The sequence below is a fragment of the Pteropus medius genome, unplaced genomic scaffold (genome assembly GCF_902729225.1).
Source record: "Pteropus medius unplaced genomic scaffold, Ma_sr-lr_union100, whole genome shotgun sequence".
NCBI classification, from domain to species: domain Eukaryota; kingdom Metazoa; phylum Chordata; class Mammalia; order Chiroptera; family Pteropodidae; genus Pteropus; species Pteropus medius.
This window is the reverse complement of record NW_024351730.1, coordinates 7,969,834-7,989,738: the sequence shown is the minus strand read 5'-3', so window position 1 is coordinate 7,989,738 and position 19,905 is coordinate 7,969,834. Positions and strand designations below refer to the sequence as shown.

Genomic DNA, 19,905 nt, shown 5'->3' with positions numbered 1-19,905 from the left:
CCTGCGTCTGGTTCCTGGGACACCTGGAGGCCTCCACCGAATCTCAACTCTGAGCTGTGAGCCCTGGAGGGCCGGTGGGCGCGGCCAGGGAATTTGATCAGCCTCAGGCAATGAGTCGCCTTTCTTAGAACGCGAATCCGCCGTGCCAGAGGCCGAGGTGAGGCGCGGCCCCGGCTTTGGGTTCTTTTAGCCACAGGAGCTCGGGCTTTACCACGCGCTCAACTGCCATCTCCTCTGCAGGTGCGGAGATTGGCCGTCAGAGCGGCTGTGCTGCCACTTGGTAGATGGAAGCCGTGGTAGTAAAACGTGACCCAGTTAGACTGTGCTAGGTGCTAACTCTCATGCCATCTGTGTTTAAGGGTTTGCAACCTTGAATGGGACGTTTGAATTAAAAATAGTGGGTGAACGGTGGTTCTATTGTTAACACACTTTCTAGTGCACGCAATGCAGTATGATATTATGCGTAGAGATTAACTGCCTTGCTTAAACGATCAACTCCTGGTGTCCCAGCCAATTTCTAGCTCATGCTTTTTGTGCTAATTTACAGTGAGTTCAAGTGGGGATACTGTCACAGTTTGTTTCTAATGCAGACACTTAAAGCAACCTTATACATTTCCCAAAAAGGTAATGCAGATTCCGCCAGTAAAGAAGCATGTCAAAATATATTGAATTCTTCCCCTTGGCAAACAACATAAAAGTATTTAATGCTAAGAGTCTTGAGTCCGAGACTGTTAGCACTGCCAAAAAAAGCGGGGGGGGGGGGGGGGGGGGCATGGGAGGAGGGAGGTGCGGTACAAACGGAGATTGGGAAAAGAATATTTAACCCTGTAGATATCTGAATCTTCATGTAGCTTTCATTGAAAATAACAGGTATTCGCAGAGATATGGAGAAATTGAAACCCTTGTGCATTGCTGGTAGGAATGTGAATGGTGTAGTCACTGTAACAAATGGTTTGGTGGCTCCCCCATAAAATTAAAGAGGTATCATATGATTGGGTAATTCCACCTGGTATACACCCAAAAGATTTGAAGGAGGGACTCAGTACTTTGTACACCATTGTTCATAAGCAATTTTATTCCCGATAGCCAAAACTAGAAACAACCCAAATGTCCATCTAGAGATGAATGGATAAACAAAATGTACTATGTACATACTGTGAAATATTATTCAGCCTTAAAAAGGAATGAATACCTGTGACAAGGTTCAAGGTGAACCTTGAAAACATTATGTTAAATGAAATAAGCCAGACGATAAGGACCAGTACTGTATGATTCCACTTATATGAGGTGCTTAGAGAGGTTACCAGGGGCTGGAGGAGAGAAGAATAAGGAGTTACTGTTAAATGGGCACAGGATTTCAGTTTGGGATGATGGACAAGTTCTGGAAATGTGATGGTTGCACAGCGTTGTGAATGCAATTAATGCACTGAATTAAAGAGTTATATGATCACTTTAAAAATGGATAAAAGGATAAATTTTATGTATATTTCACTACAATAAAAGCCAAAAAACAATACTCATCAATAGATACAATCTAAAGTCACAACCAGTCATTAGAAAACCTTGTTAATTTTAATTACAGTGTCTGCATTGTACTACCATAATTTGTGAAAACCTTTTCAAACTTTGAGAACTAAAAGAAATTTGGGTTCAAAGTTTAAACTCTGAATATACTAGGTAGTATTTGCAGGATGAATATGGATAACAATACTTATGTGTTAGAATTCTTAAGGACACAACTACACAATGTATTATATAGACTGGAGACATCATCGGCATCCACTCATTATATATTTGGAAATAAAGTATTTTGGTATTTTGTATTTAAGCCTCTCTATTAAATCAACAGCAATAGAAAAACAGCCAATATAAGTGGCTGCTTAAAATGTTATTAGATTGTATCTGTTTAATCTTAGGGTGTTGGGGGGGGGCAGGTAAATGCTCCCTGCACAAAGTTAATGTATTTCAAGTATCAATTTCCTATCCATCTAACCAGTGAGAAAATGCTGATTTATTTTCTCCCCTTTTGTATGTGGGAAATAGAAGGCATTAAAGCTGAGATGGCATGCTGCTGAAAGCTTCATCAACTTCTCTAAAGATCATTTGCACTCTTGTTGTAATTTTGACTAATTTTTCATGTGTGGTTTGTGAAATCAGAGGACTGATTGTTGCCAGGACATATTATAATATGTTTCAGCTCACCACAACAGGGCTTTCAAGGTCGCCAGCTAACTTTGTGAGTAGATGTAAAAAAGAATTATTCCTTTTTTCACATAAAAATGAGTGGCCATTATTTAGAGCAAAGAATTCAGATTAAACTTTATGTAAAGTTAAATAAATCTGCAAGTGAGAAACTTGAAATGTTAAAAGTAGTTTATGGTGACGAAGTAATGTCAAGAACAAGAGTTTTTGACTGGCACAGAAGGTTTAAGGAACATACAGATGATATCCATGATGATGCTTTAGTGGCCATCCAGTCACCCATAGAACATATGAAAACACTAAGGAGGTCAGAAGTTCGGTATGCTCAAATAGCCAATTTACTAAGAGAAATGACTGAAAAGTTAAATTTAGGTAAGGAAACAGACTAACTCTGAAAGAAAATTTGCACGAGAGGAAAATTTCTGGCAAGGTTATATCTCTTGCTACTGTGATCGATGATTATGTAGAGCCAAACCAAAATAGAGCTACACAAGAACCTGCCACTTGGGTGTATATTCAGGGCACAATCACAGTTTTGTTTCATGGGTCTTGGAGAAACTTGAGGCTGTATCTAAAATGAGCTGAGCTTCAAACATTTTTTACTGGCTTTGTAGTTACATGATTTAAGCAGAGTGCAACCTGTTGAGTGTGATAAAATAGAGAACACAAAGCTAGAAGTTTATTGGGAGAAACCTGTTTCCTCAGAATGAGAACTAACATGGAGGCATGTCTACCTTATTTCTTCAAGGTGGGTTCATCTGAATAAACAATAGTTTACCTACAGGCTTGGAGTTAAACCTTAAACTAGGAGCTAGCAATTAGTGTCACTCTATATGGAACTATATCAAAAAAGGATAAGAGAGTAGCCACTTTTAAGCAAAAATGTTTAGACTTGTAACAATGAAAACTTCTTTTTCTTGTGGAAGATTGAGCTCAGATGTTGGAAAGAGGTATGCAAGTCTGTCAGCAAGAAGGAAGTAGAAGAGGCTGTAAGGAGTGGTGAGCAGTCCACATAAAATACACTCTCCCCTTCTATCTATATCCTTCACCCCCTAAAAAAGGGAGTACCTGATTTTGGTCAAAACCTCACAAAACTTTCTATTATTTTTGTACTCTAACTCACGATTTTAAACATTTTTTATTTATAAACTGCAGGTTGGAATTTGGTGTGAAGGGTAAACGAATAGGGCTGAGTTTTGATCCTTTCATTAGGAGAATGAAATTACATAGGTTGAGAATGGTTTCCACATTTTCCATGTACTACTGAGTGTGGTGGTTATATCTTAAGCTTCAGTACTAATAGGCATTAATCAAAGGGAAGGCATTATCTTGAATATTCATGAGACCATAAATAGCTTCAAGTACATTATGGTCAAATGGATAGTTTTGCTGAAACATTATTTAAAAAAATTGATAATTCATGTCAAAGTTGATATAGATATGGTATGCTTATACAGAAGTAATAGGTGAAAATGGTTTCACACAAAAGAAATTTTGATAAACTAGAAAATAATGCAAAAAAAAGATTTTCAGATATCTTTGTCCATGAACATTAGCATTTTAGCTAAGGAGCCAGTCGTATCATGCATTGTTTCTTCCTATAAGAATAAATTTTTAGTTTGACAAGTTTGAACTCATTCAGAAACTTGAATTCTTTGCCCATTTCCTTCCTACTCTATAGTATGAAGAGGCCATCATTTAGTATTGATATTGTTGCAATCTAGATACATCAGAATTACAGTATATAGGACTTAAGGCAGAGCCCTGCGGTAGTGACACTGAGAAGGCTAGTTTTATTAGTTATACTATTTGTTTTTTTTAAAGCCTCCCAGAAATTCAAGTTTACATTTCATGGAACATGAGCCAAAACTAATTGAGGTTGATTTTGGAAAAATTGTCTCATTTTAACAGTCTGTATTACCTCTGGGACACTGCTGGCCTAAGCTGTATGGCCCACAGGCAAAAATTATAATTAGAGTAATTCTTTCTATTGTTTCTGTTACCAAATTTTTACAACTTGAACTTTGGATGTTTTTGTACTGTGTAATAAAATTTATTAAAAGCATATATAAGTAACTGATATTCCAATTAACAATAAGTTGACTTTTTGTTTTGATGTTTTCTTTGCTAATCCTCCATATTTTAGCCACATACATGTTCATGCCTCTCATGCTTTAAACCTAAATAAATTTCAACTTCACTGCCATACCTCTGAAATTTTTTGAATTGACTAATCAGTAGATAAGACCTATCCCTACCTACCTCACCCGTGTGTAGGAGGCAGTGTGGTGTGTGAGGTTCCAGCTCCAACTTTGTGACTTAAGATTTCTGTTACCCGAGTTTGCTGTAACAAATTACCACAAACTTGGCTTAAACAACAAATTTATCTTCTCACAATTCTGGAGGCCAGACATTAGAAATCAGTTTCTCTGAGTCGATCAGTATGCTCCCTTAGGGGCCTGGGGAGGCCCCGGTGGCATAAGTGGGGAGGGATGCTGTGTTCCTGGAATCTTCCAGCTTCTGGCCTCAGCTTGAAGTTGCATCACTCCAACCTTCAAGGCCAATGTCCTGCATGGAATCTCCTCTGCCTTCCTCTTCTAAAGGCACTTGTGATTGGATTTAGTGTCCACAAATTACCCAGAGTAATCTCCCCATTTCAAAACCCTTTATCTAATCACATCTACAGAGACCCTTTTTCAAATAACATTTATAGGTTCAAGGTTAGGACTTGATATCTTTAGTGGCTATTATTCAGCCTACTATATCATCTCTAGGTTTGATAGGTTTTTCTATAAAACAAGGTGGTTACATCATATAATCTCTGGAAGAGTACCAGCAATAAAAATTTTCTGCAGTAATGAAAATGTTCTGTATCTACTGTCCAGTACAGTAGACCCTAGCCACATGTGGCAAATGCAACTGAACTGAATTATTTTGATTTAAATAGCACATATGACTAATGGCTGCCATCTTGGACAGTGCATTTCTAAATTCTTGACTCTCTCAAGCACCTTTAAAAATTTCCATTTTCCCCCCAATGTTTTGCCCCCGGCTATAAAACTACTCACAGCTGTCACTTGCTATTGTTTAGTGTAATGGACTTCCAACTTTTTAGCCAAAACCCTTTTACCAAAAAAATTATTTGGAACACCAAAGTATAAACAGGGCTGCACTGGCGAGGCTGGGTGATGGGAAAGGGAGGAGGATCTGTGGCAGATTCAGGGGTTCCACCTGTTCACGGATCCCAAGTAACTCAAGTGGCAGAGAACCACCACTAGGCTCAGTAGAATGGAGGCATTTATGAAACCAGTGGTTATTCTTGGAAACCATGTGCTAGAGACTTAAGTCAGACTTTAACACTTGTAGTTTTACATCTCTCATCTTGACAGTAGTTAGAAAACATTGTCATTTTCTTGGCCCATTTTCACTTTCTTTAGACCACTGTTTATATGGTGTCTTATGCCTTGTTCCGCCAGAACAACTTTATTTGTACCCTGTTAAGGCTTTATGACTGTTTTCTTTCAATTCACAGCACTCAGCTAAGGAAACCTCACAGGCCTTTACACTGGAAGCTGCTATCAATGGATCCATTGCAACCAAATCCAGATTTTTGTCTTTGTTCACTTTTCACAATACCTAGAATAGTACTTGGCCCATAGTAGATGCTTATTTACTAACTAAAGCTAGCATTTTAGTAGTATATAAATACCAAATACCAGTACTGTCATTGTTCCGATATTACAAGGACCAGTTTATAAAAATGATCCTACAGTACAACCAACAAATGACACTGAGTGCTTACCACTCACCAGGTATTAGATGTACTATGTATAAACTCGGCTTAATAACTACGATTACCAATGTACAGATAAACTAAAACTCATGTGGGTTTATGGCTTAAGTTTAAATGTTTAGAGAAACTATGCCAGGCACTTGGCTAGACCCTAAGAATATGGTGAGAACCAAGATGGACTTTACCTGTAATAGTCCAGAGCTTGCAGAATGTAGAGGCAGAGGACAGTCAGGCAAGTACACAAACCACAAAATCTAAGTATAAGGCCATTATAGAGCACTACAGAAATCTAGAACAAAAGCACTTTTGTGTGGGAGTTTGGGGAGGGTAGGAAGGGGTTGATAGTTACAGAAAATGGGAAAGTGTGGTGGGGAGCATTCTAGCTAAGAGTATTTGGAGGCCTGAGGCCAGAAAGCAAGCTGCCATTTTTAGAAGAGTCTAAAATATCCACTGTAGCCCTGCGTATATTCTTACAAAATCTTCCCCTTAAGGTCACTTCTCTGCAGTTCTCATTGCTTTTCCCCAACACCTTTAAACCCATCCTGCCTCAGAGCCTTTACACTTGGCTTTCTCTGCCTTAAATGCTTCTCATCCAAATGTATGATCAATCACTGCATCTCGGCTCCTTCAGGTCTTTTGTATTCGGTTCTTCACTAACCAGCCTTATCCGAAATGCCCTCCACTCACGAGGCATATATAGGTACTTCCTATTTCTCTTCCCCTTTTTCCTCTCTAGCAACTATGGCCTGCTAACATATTTGAATATATTACCTAAAGAACTTAAAAGGCTGGAATTTACAAAATAGAATATAAAAAAAAGTTTAGGAAAAAAGGCTAGAACAATGTTATGAAATAAGCATTAAGAATGACTCCAAGGTGAATATTAAATACCTTTATTTAAGACTTCTGGAAAATGAAGTGTCTGTAGACAGAGCTAGGCAACGGGAAGAACTTCTAGTACATACTGGGCTGTTCATCTTGCTGCTGTCACATTTCTTCTCATATGAAAAATTTCCCCCATCACCTATAGTACTTACATATTCTAATAATCTAGCACCACCATGTCCTTTATATTCCTTCTTACAGCTCAAAAAAATTTTTTAAAAAGCTACCTTTGTACCAAATTTTGGAGAACTTCTATAGGTCTATGTAAATACTGTAAAGAGCTTATATTCTTAAATAATAGCTCAACTACGGTCTTTCCCTCCAAAAGCTGACTTAATCTGTTTAAATATTTGTCATACCAGGATACCAAATCTCAAGAGATGTGACTTTCCAGCAGTCACATCCAAAAAGTTACATATGAAGCTTATTCAGGGTTATAAATGTGACAGGAAATCAAGTCATGCACTATCCTGTTGCTTTACCTGTAAAATGAGAATAGCAGTGACTTCAAAGAGTTGTGAGAATTAAGATGAAAATAAAGCAACTGTCACACTGCTCTTCACAAGTATTGTGTTTCTGCTCTAACTCTTGTGAAGGTGCATGGACAGATGGTTGCTACCAGTTATACATTTGTGTTATAAACTGTAGAGTGACAGATCAGTTAAAATACCAGCACCACAGCATTCCAGCTTCAATGGCTTCTATCTGTAGTTTTCAACCTGTAAAAAAAGAAACAAAACCGGTTTCTAAGTGACTCTTTAAACAGAAAAACACTTTGAGGTATGTTCTTTTCAGTTTGTCTCACAGGATGTCCAGGGAAAGCCTCCTATACACGTGTTCCATCATTTGGATGTTTCCCACCTTCAAAGATAACCAAAGTATCCAAATTCCCTTATCTAGTTGAAAACACTGGATGGTATACCCGGAGGAGTTTAAAAAACATGCCTGAAGATATTATCAAAGCTAAGATTAAATTTAAATTTATCACTTTGCTATAAACTATGTAAAAATATTACAAAGCTGCGCAAACAGAAAGGAATTTTCTGGTTCAGCTGTGACTCCAGACAGGATCCAAAGAGGAGTTTCACAATCTCTTCTCTGGGTTTTATGGAGACTTATTTTACCCTTCTGTGTTAGCCTCTTAAGGCACTGCGTCAACCTTAAAAGGGCACAGGAAAGGGCGATTTGGGTTTATAGGGTTCTCTACTATTTCCTACACTACCGTTTCGTCAATATCCCGTGGATCTCAGCAGTTTCTTTAATAAGTCTGAAAACCCAGCAGAAGCAGATGTCTACTGGGTGGTGCCCGTGACCGTAAATTTCTTTTGTGTTAAGGAAGAGCCTGATTCCGGCCTTTGCACCAAACCCGCGCCCGGGAGTCGCCATTGGCCACGTGCTGGGGGCCTTGGTCATTTCATTTCCTTCAAGGACGGGAACATACCTGCGCTTGAAATTTAGGCCGCTGCACCCCGCAGACGTTGGCGACAAACTCCCCAGGCCCTAGGTCGGTCCGCGAAGAGCCCCCGCAGGCAGAGCGGCCGGACCCCTACAAAGCAGTCCCGGCTGCGCCCTGGAGAAGCAAAGCGCAAAGTTGTTACCGCGCCGGGGCCCGCCCGCGGGAACCCCCGTCCCCGCGCCTCGGCGCCGTGTCTGTGCCTCACCGGCCCCGGGACGGGCACGGCCGCCCGCCCCCCAGGGCCGCCGAGGGCTGCTCTACCCCTCGGTTCTGGCCGCCGGGAGCAGCGCAGCTCCGGGCGGGCAAAGCTTGAGGGGACGCGGGGCGAGCCCAGCCCCGCCCGGGCCCGCGGGCCCCCCGGGTGACCTCCCCGCCGCAAGGGACCGCGGAACGAGCAACACTCACCTCCGAAATCCGCGCGACAAAGAGACGGGTGACTGGCGTGCGGTGCGGAGACCGGGAAGGCGGCGCGGGGCGGGGCGGGACGGGCGGCCAATCCCGGGAAGGCTCCGGACCGGGGCGGGGCGGGCCGTTGATGCCCGCGATTCCGCTGCGCTCGCGGCTTTTTCGGGCTCTTTCCGTGGCGTGTGGACGAGTCAAGCCTACGCGCTGCAGCCTTCTGGGAACTTCTGGAAGTCCTGGCGCCTCCCCATCCTTGGCCTTCGTGGATCTGGTTCTCTCAGGCCACTTTCCTCTCCTGGGTAGGCTCTAGCTGCTACCCCAGAGCTGGGCCACGACTCAGAGTTTTCTGCAACTACACTAGTCCAGTATGTGTTTAGAATTTGTCCTGCTAAACCGGAAATGTATGGAGAAGCCGGAACACGTCCCTTTCAACAAGCTCACCCCACGGCCCCTCCTCAACCTGGAACGACCAGCCTCCCTTCTTCATGCTCTCTATTCATTCGTTTAGTGTCGATAAGTCGACTGTAATCAGCCAGGGCTGGGCCACTATAAGCCTTACCTCAGTGACAGACTTAAACTTGGCAAACAGACTAAACCTTGGCAAACACGTAAGTGGAATAAAATTGGAGTATATGCTAAAGCGAGAACTCGTATTACTGTTCTAAGAGTTTACCGTCTGTTAACAAATATAATCTATAAAATATCTTTTATCATCCCTACATTATAGGTGGGGGAACTGAAACATGTTAAGTAACTTTCCAAGGTCACAGAACAGCTGGCAAATGATGAATCTGGTATTTGAACCCACACGGTCTGAAGATATAGGCCCTCAAAACACTGTATGTACTACACTACCTCTCACCACGTGTGTGGGGCGGGGCAGGAAGAGAAACAAATGGCCTACATTTTATTGATTGATCAAGATAGGCGTCTCGGTGGGGTTGGGGGTTTGCAGGAACAAGAATAGCTTTTGGTAGATAGAGCCCAGAGACAGAACTGGAAAGCACTTGACCCATTTAAGGACCCAGAAGTGGAAATGGAACTTAATGTAGGAGTAGAGTGGTCTGAGAAGAGGGTAGCTTGGGGCCTGCTCGTGCAAGCGACCCTGGTAGAGTTTGTGTTTTATGCTAAGAAAGGGAAAGCTGTTCAAATGTTTTTCTTTTCTTTTCTTTTTAACGGGATGATAGGACCTGCTGTAGGGTGTAGTTTAGGATGTGATGATTTGGGCGGGGAGAAGAAGTGAAATAAAATTTATCAATAAATCCTAGCAAACCGCTGCTATCTTGCAGATATTCCTAAAATCATGGTAAAGTGGCTTAAGGGAGCAGAGGGAATACCAGTTTGCTGTTCCTTCATTTTTCTTATCTCGGAGTCTTCCAAATATGTCTTCCTTCCTGGCTGAAGGAAGAGCTTGATAAGAGAAGGTAGGACTATAAGTGACCCGATAGGTCCACTAAGAGATAGATCCAGTTACCAGAATTGGGAAGGTCTCAGCCAAACTGGGAGTATGGGTAGTAGAGAAGCTTGGTTCTAAACTGCAAGAATCTCTCCAATACAAAATGAAATTGGTTTTAGAGAACCAGAAATGATGGGTCAACCCGTAGAAACGTTCCCTGAGATCCACAAACTCAAAATATACCCATGGCCAGTCAACCGCCTGTACTCTCTGAGTAGCCACCAAGCCCCTAGACAAAAAAAAGAAAAGCTTCTGGGAACTAGTCTAGGAACAGTTGAACACTGCTTTTCTCCACCTTCTTTGGAATGGAATATACATCACATGGTCCTCTTTTTTACTGTCTTGCATAGAAACACATTAATCCCAATATCTCCCTCAGACTTACTTTTAATCCAGACTTACTTTTTTTTCCCCAATGTAGGAAAGTCTTAATAATAAACCTCCAGTCTTGCCCTATCCCCTTCATTCTATTTGTGTGGTAAAACCCTGCTTGTTCATAGTCGCTACATATCAGAAGGAAGCTAGACATCTATATACAAAGGACGAAGGAACTAGTACGTGTTAAAAGTGAAATGGAGTTAATCAAGAACTTAGAAACAACTTGTAATATATTTGTAATATTTTTGTATTTGCTCTTATGCTTGTTTATTTGAGATTATTCATTAATGTATTGCTTGTTTATTTATTCATTGTTTATACCCTATTTTAGTCCAAAAACAATTTAAATGTAGTTTACGAGAATATATTACAACGAGATTTTTTTTTTTTTTTTAAAGAATGAGGAAATTGGAGTGCAAGGGAAATAAGATAATGTCTGTGGCTAGTACACAAAATGTAGTCCATTATGCTCTGTACGCTTGCTGGAAGAAGGTCAAAATTTTTTCTGAGTTGCCTGCAGTCAGTGAAAAAATCTGACATGCAAGAGAAATAAATCAAACATGCAAGAGAAATACAAATATTCCTGAAAGAAATTTCCTCCATGGATCTTCATAAGGAGAGTACTACAGCCAACCTCCTCAATATCAATAACCTAAAAAGAATGTTTGTAACCTCTCAAGCTTTCATGTGTCCAAGATTTTTGCCGCCCAGAGTATTTCTTAGTCAAGATGATTTAGCATGGTTAAGTTCAATAAAAACAAAAAAATTTCCAAGTCCTAATTAGCAGGTGGCAAGAAGAAAATTGGATTCTAATTATGAAGCAGATAGGTCATACTACTGTAATACTAAAATTAGTCACTGAAAACAGATGGTATACTCTAGTAAGAAAGCTTTGGTAATTTGGGTTAATTCTGTGGTCGAGGATTCTATATTAAGTGTTTTCTATATAAGGTTATAAGATTATAAGAGTAAACTTAGGTTCTGAAGCAATATACCACCATAGGAAATCCTCCACAATAAAATGTTAACTCCAGCACATCAAAGTACAAGTTTATTTTGATGTGAAATTAATTAGTTGCTTAGAGTAAGTATCAATTGAATATTTAGTTAACAATAATTTCATCCTCTTAGAATTAAAATGGCATTTGAGGAAAGAATTGGAACAGTTTTTCTCTTTCTTTAACAATGACAGAAACTTTGAACCCAGTGCTTTTCTATTCTGACCCATCGACAGTTACTCCACACCCTCCACCCTGCTCCCCACATCCTTGGGCCTCCACTAATCTACTTTCTGTTTCCATGAATTTGCCTATCCTGGACATTTTGTGTAAATGGAATTACACAGGATATGGTCTTTTGTGTCTGGCTTTTTAAACTTAGCATATGTTTTCAAGGCCCAACAAACAAGAGTAGTGTTATAAGGTGCTGGGGACTTCATTCCTTTTTATGGCTGAATAATATTTCATTGATTGGATATATTGAATTTTGTTTACCCATTTATCAGCTGGTGGAATGCCTTTGACTTTTTGGAGAAACAATGTCAGTTGTCCGGTAGAGTATCCCACATGCTGGCTGATTGCTTACTACTGATGCTGTTTAATTTGTTTCTCAATCCTCTATGTTTCTCATAGACTTGAGAGAAACCCCATTTTCTTGAAAACGTGGTTGTCAAACTTTAGGGTGTGCAAGAACCTCCTGGCACACTTGCTAAAGGTACAGAATTTTAGGCCCTATCACTGGAGAATTTTATTTAGTAGACTTGAGGGGATGAGAGATGCCAAGAATATGTATTTTTAACACACCAACATTCCCAGAGCACATTTTGAGAAACTCTGTGTCCTTAAATAATGGCACTTAACATTTCACAGGAAAGCCGTGAAAGCAACTGAGGTCATTGACTAAGACTTTTTAAAAATAAAGTTGGAAATATTACTTAAAGAATTACTGAAAGGGGCCTAAGAGCCTTGCTGTTGGCTTCTGGGTTGGAGATAGACATTTGAAGGAATGATGGACAAGAGAATTGTGTTATGGATGTTACTTAGCCAATCTGGAGCAAGTGAAGTAGCCATATAGCCTCTAAATTAAATTACTGCACAGTATTGACCTCAAAATTTATAAATGCATTCAGATTAATTATTACAGTACTTTTGGATTCAGGAAATTTTAATTCTTAATCTGAAGCCCTTTTCTTTTAGGTGACCAAGACGAAGTAAGTTGTAGGTATTCTAAGAGACCTATCCTTTTGCTCTAGAAATATGCCACAACAAAGTACAACCATTTTTGCTTCGACACTTTTGTATTATCTTTCTCTTTATCTAACCAGTGTATTTTACAACACCCAAAACTCCTGAGTAGAAAGAGTTGTTTTCCCTTAATTTAATGACAAGAATTTTCTTTCACTTAATAGATGAGTGATGCTTTTAAGGGGTTTTTAATGGTGTCAGAGCAACCAGAGCAGCAAATGGAGTTCCATTTACTCTGCATGTCTCATTAAGCTCTCACGGAAGAGGGTAATGTAGTTGAGGAAAAAACCACCCATGCCTTTTTGGGCTTTTAGATAAGAAAATGAATTTCGGGATATGAAAACTGAGATTTGACTTTCAAATGCCCTTCTAAGAGCATCTTGAACTTATTAGCCTGACTTGTAAAGGGTGAGTGCCTACAGCAAAAGTATATTTAAAAAAACTTTTTATTAAGTGAAATTTCAAGCATACCCCCAAATAAAGAGAAGACTGTCGTAAAGCTCCACATCTCAGCCTCATTCATCTAACAACCTACCTTTATCTTTGACCATTCATTTTCAAGGAAATTGCAGACATTGTGTTATTTCACCTGTAAAAAATTGGGTGTGCATTTCTAATTGACAAAAACATTTAAAAACATAACTATGTGCCATTATCGCACCTAACAACGTTTTTTCATTATCATCTAAGACCAGGTCCATATTCAGATTTCCCAATAGTCCCAAAGCTATCTCTTTACAGTTGCTTTCCTTTCATTAGAATCCAAACAAGATCCACACATAGCATTTGGTTATGTCTTTAAGTCTTTTATTTTGTAATAATCCTCCTCCTTTACTCAAACACTGGTTGTAGAAATTGGGTAATTTGCCCCATAAAATGACCTACATCCTGGATTTGTCTTTTTGCTTTCTCTTAGTGTCATTTAACTTGTTTCTCTATCTTATTTATTTCCAATAACTGGCTTGTTGAAATTCAGGTGGAATTTTACGGGCAAGAAAACGTCATACTTCCTGGTCTATTACATCACAAAGCACCTAATAGCACAGTTGTCCAATTTTTCTAGGCTTCATTAATGGGTTTAGGTGGTGTCAATCTGATTCCTCCATTATAAAATTAGCCATCACTCTCACTGAATGTCTTTATCTTCCATTTGTTCATTTCTTATACCCTTTATTCCATTAGAAGCTGTAAAATAGTAATTAAATTTAAAAATCATTCCTTCTACATTTATTAGCTTGACTTTTATGAGGGGCGACGTTCCCTCATACACTGTTTGGTTACCCCATAAAACAAACAGGGGAGGCAGGACGAATACTTCCTTTCCTTTATTTATCAAATTTCAGAGTAATATAACCTCCAATAATGATGGGGATGTTTCATATTATCATGAATTTGGGATTTTTATGTTTTACATTTTATCAGAGTGTTTTTAAAATTGATGCTGGAGATGGAGTCATGAAACGTTGACATCAGCTTTCTGAAATTGTGTTTTTCCAACCATATATATCAGAACCCCCCGGGGCATTGGTTAATATATAAAATCCCCACTAGGACCTACTGGGGTCAATCTGGAGTAAGCCCTGGAATCGGAATTTGTGACAAACTCCTATAGGAATTTCTAAAATAGCTATGGAATGAATGCCTTTATGGGACAACCTCATCAGAGTTTGGGGATAAAGCACCAAATGAGTATACAGTCGAGCAGTTACTCCAAAATAAGGTCATGAGATTAGCCACTGATAATTCAAGAGAAGGGAGGCTGAATAAATCAGTTCCTTCAAGAAGGGCCTATGTGATGCTATGCAATGCCAGACTCCTTGCAGTGCTGTATCTTGGTTGAGACAATCTAGGTTCTGACTACCCATTGTTATTAGAACTCTGGGAAACTTTTACAGTAGTAAGTCTATATAGCATGGTTCTACGTGGCATTGAACTAATCTTTCTGCAGATTCCCGTGGACCAGTATTTTTTACATCCATAGTTTCAGATCCTACACAGCAGCTGTCTACTATGCCCCAGAGACTCCTATTGCATGACCGTGTCATCTCATCAGATAACAGTTCTGCATTCATTAGGACATGGAGTGCCATTCATATCTGACGTATCAATTAGCACTGTTCTCATATGTTCTATTTTTGAATTGCTCATCTTCTCTAGGGAGCTCACTCTCAATATTTTATTAAAGTCTTCTAATGCTTGACATTTTGAACAAGACATTTTGAACAAAACATTTGTTTAGTTGGTTTTCCATGAAAGTGATAATCCATTTTTGTAATTTCATTTGCCTTTATTTATTGAATTTTAAATAGCATTGTTGAATACACTGACTCATAGGAAAAAATATAGATGCTTAAAAAAAGAGCCAAACTTGTGGATCTTGTCAACTGAATTTTTTGCAAGTTGGAAAAAGCTAAACTATATCTCTCAGCATTTTTCTGCTCAAGTTCTTGGGAAGAAAGAATGGGAATTAGGTTCCTGGAGCATAAAGGAAGTTCCAGATTTCTCTTGATGAATACAGCCACATTTTATGCTAGGGAAGTTCTGTGTTATGCCAATAACCAGCCCATAGAGAGGGCATGGCAAAAGACAGGGTTGGGCAATTCAGCAGGGCCCTTTAGGGGGCCAGAATTATTATACATAGCCTGTTTTAAGATTCTTAGAGTTGCTGGCAACACCCTGGCCTTGAGACTATTTGGTTAGGGTAGGGGTCATAACCTCAAATGCCTGTGGGGGTCAAGAAGGCAGCATGAAAGAGTAAATAGGCCAGGGTAGGAGACTGCTGAATTAGAAAGAAATGTCCCCACAGATGGAAGCTGCCCCCATTAAGTTTCTCTTCACCTTTAACCAGAAATATGAACCCTGAATAGCTGGGGCTTTTAAATTTTAAGAGCCGCCAGTAATCTGAATTTTTATGTGAGCTCTCTAGATTTCAAATGTTGACATTAATTCAAGTGGATTTTGAACACAGCGATGGTTAAACTAAATACGTCTGTGGGCCACCATTTGGGGCTTTTGATTTAGAGGATACAGTACTTTAACACCACAATGAAATAGAAGGGAACTTACATTTTCCAGATATAAGAGAGTCTATGGCTGGTTTGCTGATCCTATTAGCAGATACTCAAACCATAAACCTTATAGGGATAAATTAGCCACATTCTGTTCAGTACCCAGAGGTTAGACATTTGCAGTTTGTGCCGTTTGTCACCTAGAAGCTCTGGATTAATATATATGGATAAGTGCAGAACCATAACTCATAAGTCCATGCTCTATTGATTGTGGACCATCTTCCTACAGGAAAGCTATTGCATTACATTAGGAGCTAGTACCACCTCCCCACCCCATACCCCCACCCCCGCCCCCGCCCCTGGCCCTGAGTCCTCAGAGGAAAACAGAGCTGTGTATTTACGTGGACTGCTTTATAAAACTCTAAGCCTTGCTGAAAAAGAAGGTAGTGAGAATTTATACTGCTTTTGTCTTTCTGAAGAGTGATAGCCAGATAGCATGTTCAGTTGGGATTGGATTTCAGTGTCGAGCTCTATTCTAATCAGTCAGAGAGAGAAAGTGTGGCTATATAGTTACAACACATGGACATAGAGATCTTTCATGGTTAATTAAATGCATTTTCAAAATTAATCTGAACTTTGGGAAATTAAATCCAATTTAAAGAGAAATTTTAGACTTAAGAAAGTACATTGAATAACATTCTAGATATCCTTTAAAAGGCTAAGTGTGTATGGACTAGAATTCTGTTTCTAGCTCTGTCTGCAACTGGTATGGGTCTTAATCACTTAACCTTTCTTGCCTCCAAGTTGGTTGAATATTCAATTATTTTACAACTTAACTTGATTTTTTTAAAAAGCTGGTTGTTTTTGTTATTGCTTATATTCAATGACTATTCATTTCTCTATCTCGTTTTATTTCACAGAGATATTAGATGAATCCTTATTTGTGCTAGATGGCTTAGAAGGACCTATCACGTGTCTATGTTACCATTTCTGTGTTAGTTGGGACATGGACTGATCATTGAGATGGGTCTAAAAGGAAATAGGATGATGTAGACTCATTACCAAAAATAATTTAATGAGCATTATAAAGTCGTTTACGGTTCTCTCTGTTCTGCTGGAAAAGGAAACACAATTAGTTGTTTATTAAAATATAGTACTTTAATATCACAATCAAATACAATCATATATATAATGTAAAGTTAGAAGGCCTCATAATACTAAGTATGGGGAGGATATAGTGCAACTGGAACTCTGCCACTCTGCTAGTGGGAGTTCAAGTTAGTACGACCACTTTTAAACCTGTTTGGCATTATTTCCCCAAGCTGAACATAGGCATACCCCACGACCCAGCAACTTATGTCTAAGTGTAAACCCAACAGAAATGTGTGTGTATGTGTTCACCAAAGGACACATAAAAGAATGTTCATAGAAGCATATTTGGTAACAGCCTCAAGCTAGGAACAACCCAAATATCACTCAATGTTGAATTTGTAAATGAATTGTGATGTCTTCATACAATGGAGTACTGTACAGCACGAAAAACTAACAAACTACAGCTTTTCTGAGCAACATGGGCTGAATCTCATAAACATAATATTGAGGAAAAGAAGCCAGGCAAAAAGAGTTACATATTGCATGATTTTATTTATATAAACACACGTACACAAAAAACCCAGGCAAAATTAGAAGTCAGGAGAGGGGTTACCTTTGGGGAAAAGAGAGGATAATGAATGGGAGGGATGGCTTCAGGGATGCTGTTATTAGTCTACTTTGCCTGGGTGGTGGTTATACAGGTATCTGTTTTGTGACAATTCATTTAAGATGTATATACTTTTCTGAATGTATGTTTTAATTAAAAATGCTAAAAACAGAAAAAAATTGATGCTTTGTGCTTAGACATTACAAAAACAGCTCTTTAGAAAAGTTGTAATAACCTATAGAAATCAGTAATAGCTATTGCTGAAACTCATTATTTTATAACACTGACTTCTACCAAATGGCTCATAACTACCAATCCCGCCTAAAAAAAAAAAAAGATAAATAAGCTATCTTGAATTGCCATTGATTTAAAAAACAAGTCCAAGTAGCAATGAGTATAGTGTGCCTAAAATAGAAACATCTACAGTATTATTGTTTCAAAGGTTCCAAATGAACCAGAATCCTATCAACACAGCACAAACCATTTGTAATCATTTGAATCAATTAGTAGTCTTGAAGATTTTGAATTAATTTACCTAGTTCATGTGGCTCTTGAAAGACTTATCAAGTGAGTATAGCATTCGGAGTCAGTCAGTCCCTCATAGCCTACCTCTTTTTGGCCACTGGTGTCAGTAGGTAATGACTAGCATGTGTACAGTGCTTTACGAGGTACATAGCACCACAGTTACCACTAGGAGGATTCAGTTCATGTGGCCTTGTCAGTGTCATCCTTAATCTGGCCATCTAACTCTATTTTCTGAGAAGAAATGGAAGAGTAGGACTCTACCCCAACTGTAAACAAGGCTGTACAGCAAGAGAGTTAGGGACAGTCTTATCTTGTTTTCAATGGACCATATGTTTGCCGGCCTTCTGTAAGAGCAAGACCAAAGAGGAGAATTATAGCTGTTGCCCTCTGAGGAAGTCCCATTCCAGGTGCCACTTATGAATCCTTGCCCTCCCATCAGGTGGCAGTGGTGGCAGGGAGGTTGTTAAAGCTGTGGAAGTACTCACACATGCACTGGGAGTACGCTAAGGTATAATGGTGAGAAGATAGTTTTTCTTTTATTGTAAATAGCATTTATGGACATGGAAGGAACCTAAATGCCACCCAAGAAAGCCTGTCCTAAATTTGATTAGGCTATTAGAGTCACTATTCACTTACCCTAGAGGTTCTATACTTGGAGTTCTTTTAATGTTATCCTCTTTCAAATACACCACCACTCAACAAATACAGCAGGTCCTCCAATAGCGTCCTTTCATTCAAGGTTGTTTCAATATAATGATGATGAATGCCTTAGGAACTTAACTCTTGTTTATACCAGTTAGCCTATAGTATTGGTTTTGCTATACCTTGTTTCACTTAAAAGTAATAGAATCTATCAACAACATTGAGGAATTACTGTATTTATTGAGCACCAACTATGCACCTTACTATGGCAGTGAGCAAGGCAGTCAAAAACCCTTCAGGAGTGATGGAGCATCTATTCCTGTCTACTGAAAAGATGGAGGCCAGCTCATGTTCATTTCCTCAACCTAATGGATGTTCCCCCTCCTTTCCAAAGCTCTTGGGCCCTTGATATGCCCCTTACTCTCCTAATAAGGGTACTCCATCAAGCATCACTTCTAGATTCACTAGTTCCTCACTTTTTGATGACAAACATTCTCAGGGTCTGCCAACACTAATATCATGGTAAAAGAGACATATAAAACAATCAAACCCTCATTTATTTCCTTATTTTATGACCAAATCTTTCTAGAAAATCTCATTTTAAAGGAAGCTCATTTGCTTCAACTTCCTTACCATGTGTTTACCTTCTAAACTCCACCACTCTCATACCCAAGAGGGCTGTCAGTTCTATATAATCCAGACAAGAACATGGAGGAAAGAGAAAACCACCAGGAAATCAGGATAGTGAGTGAAATAGTTCTGATCAAGTGTGCCCGCTAAATATCTGAAAGCCCCTGTGTGCATGCCTAGCATTGTGCCAGTCATTTTAGGGTTCTAAAGAAGTATGAAAAGCGGCCGAAGATGAGACTGAGAAGACTTCTTCTGGAAGTGAGGTTTTAACTGAGTTTTGAGGAATAAGTGAACTTGAAATAGAAGAAAGAATAATTGGCTAAGGGTAGGGGGAGTTGTGAGCCTGTAGGCCTTGGAAACATGGAGTGAGAGTGATGTATTTGCTTGATTTAAAAATTGGAAGATGTGGGGCAGAGCCAAATTAGAGAGATCTTTGCAAACCAGACAGAGAGCTACTCACTGAAGGTATTTTTGAGCTCTTCAATTGTCTACTACCCTATCTTACTTTTCCTTCAAAGCTAAACATTTTTAGTCTGTCTCCTCACCAACCTTTCACTTAACCCATTCCAATATGAATTCTAGCCTA

General features: G+C 39.3%; 1 long non-coding RNA gene and 1 other non-coding gene across 2 annotated transcripts; one reads left to right on the top strand and one right to left on the bottom strand.

The window, feature by feature from the left end:
• Positions 1-26: 26 nt before the first annotated feature.
• On the top strand, positions 27-411 carry LOC120588060 (uncharacterized). Its single transcript, XR_005649131.1, has 2 exons — positions 27-157; positions 241-411. It is a non-coding gene; the product is annotated as an uncharacterized LOC120588060 (long non-coding RNA).
• A 7,519-nt stretch (positions 412-7,930) lies between these two features.
• LOC120588705 (small nucleolar RNA SNORA26) lies at positions 7,931-8,052 on the bottom strand. The gene has a single exon (XR_005649289.1). It is a non-coding gene; the product is annotated as a small nucleolar RNA SNORA26 (small nucleolar RNA).
• Between the last annotated feature and the right edge of the window lie 11,853 nt (positions 8,053-19,905).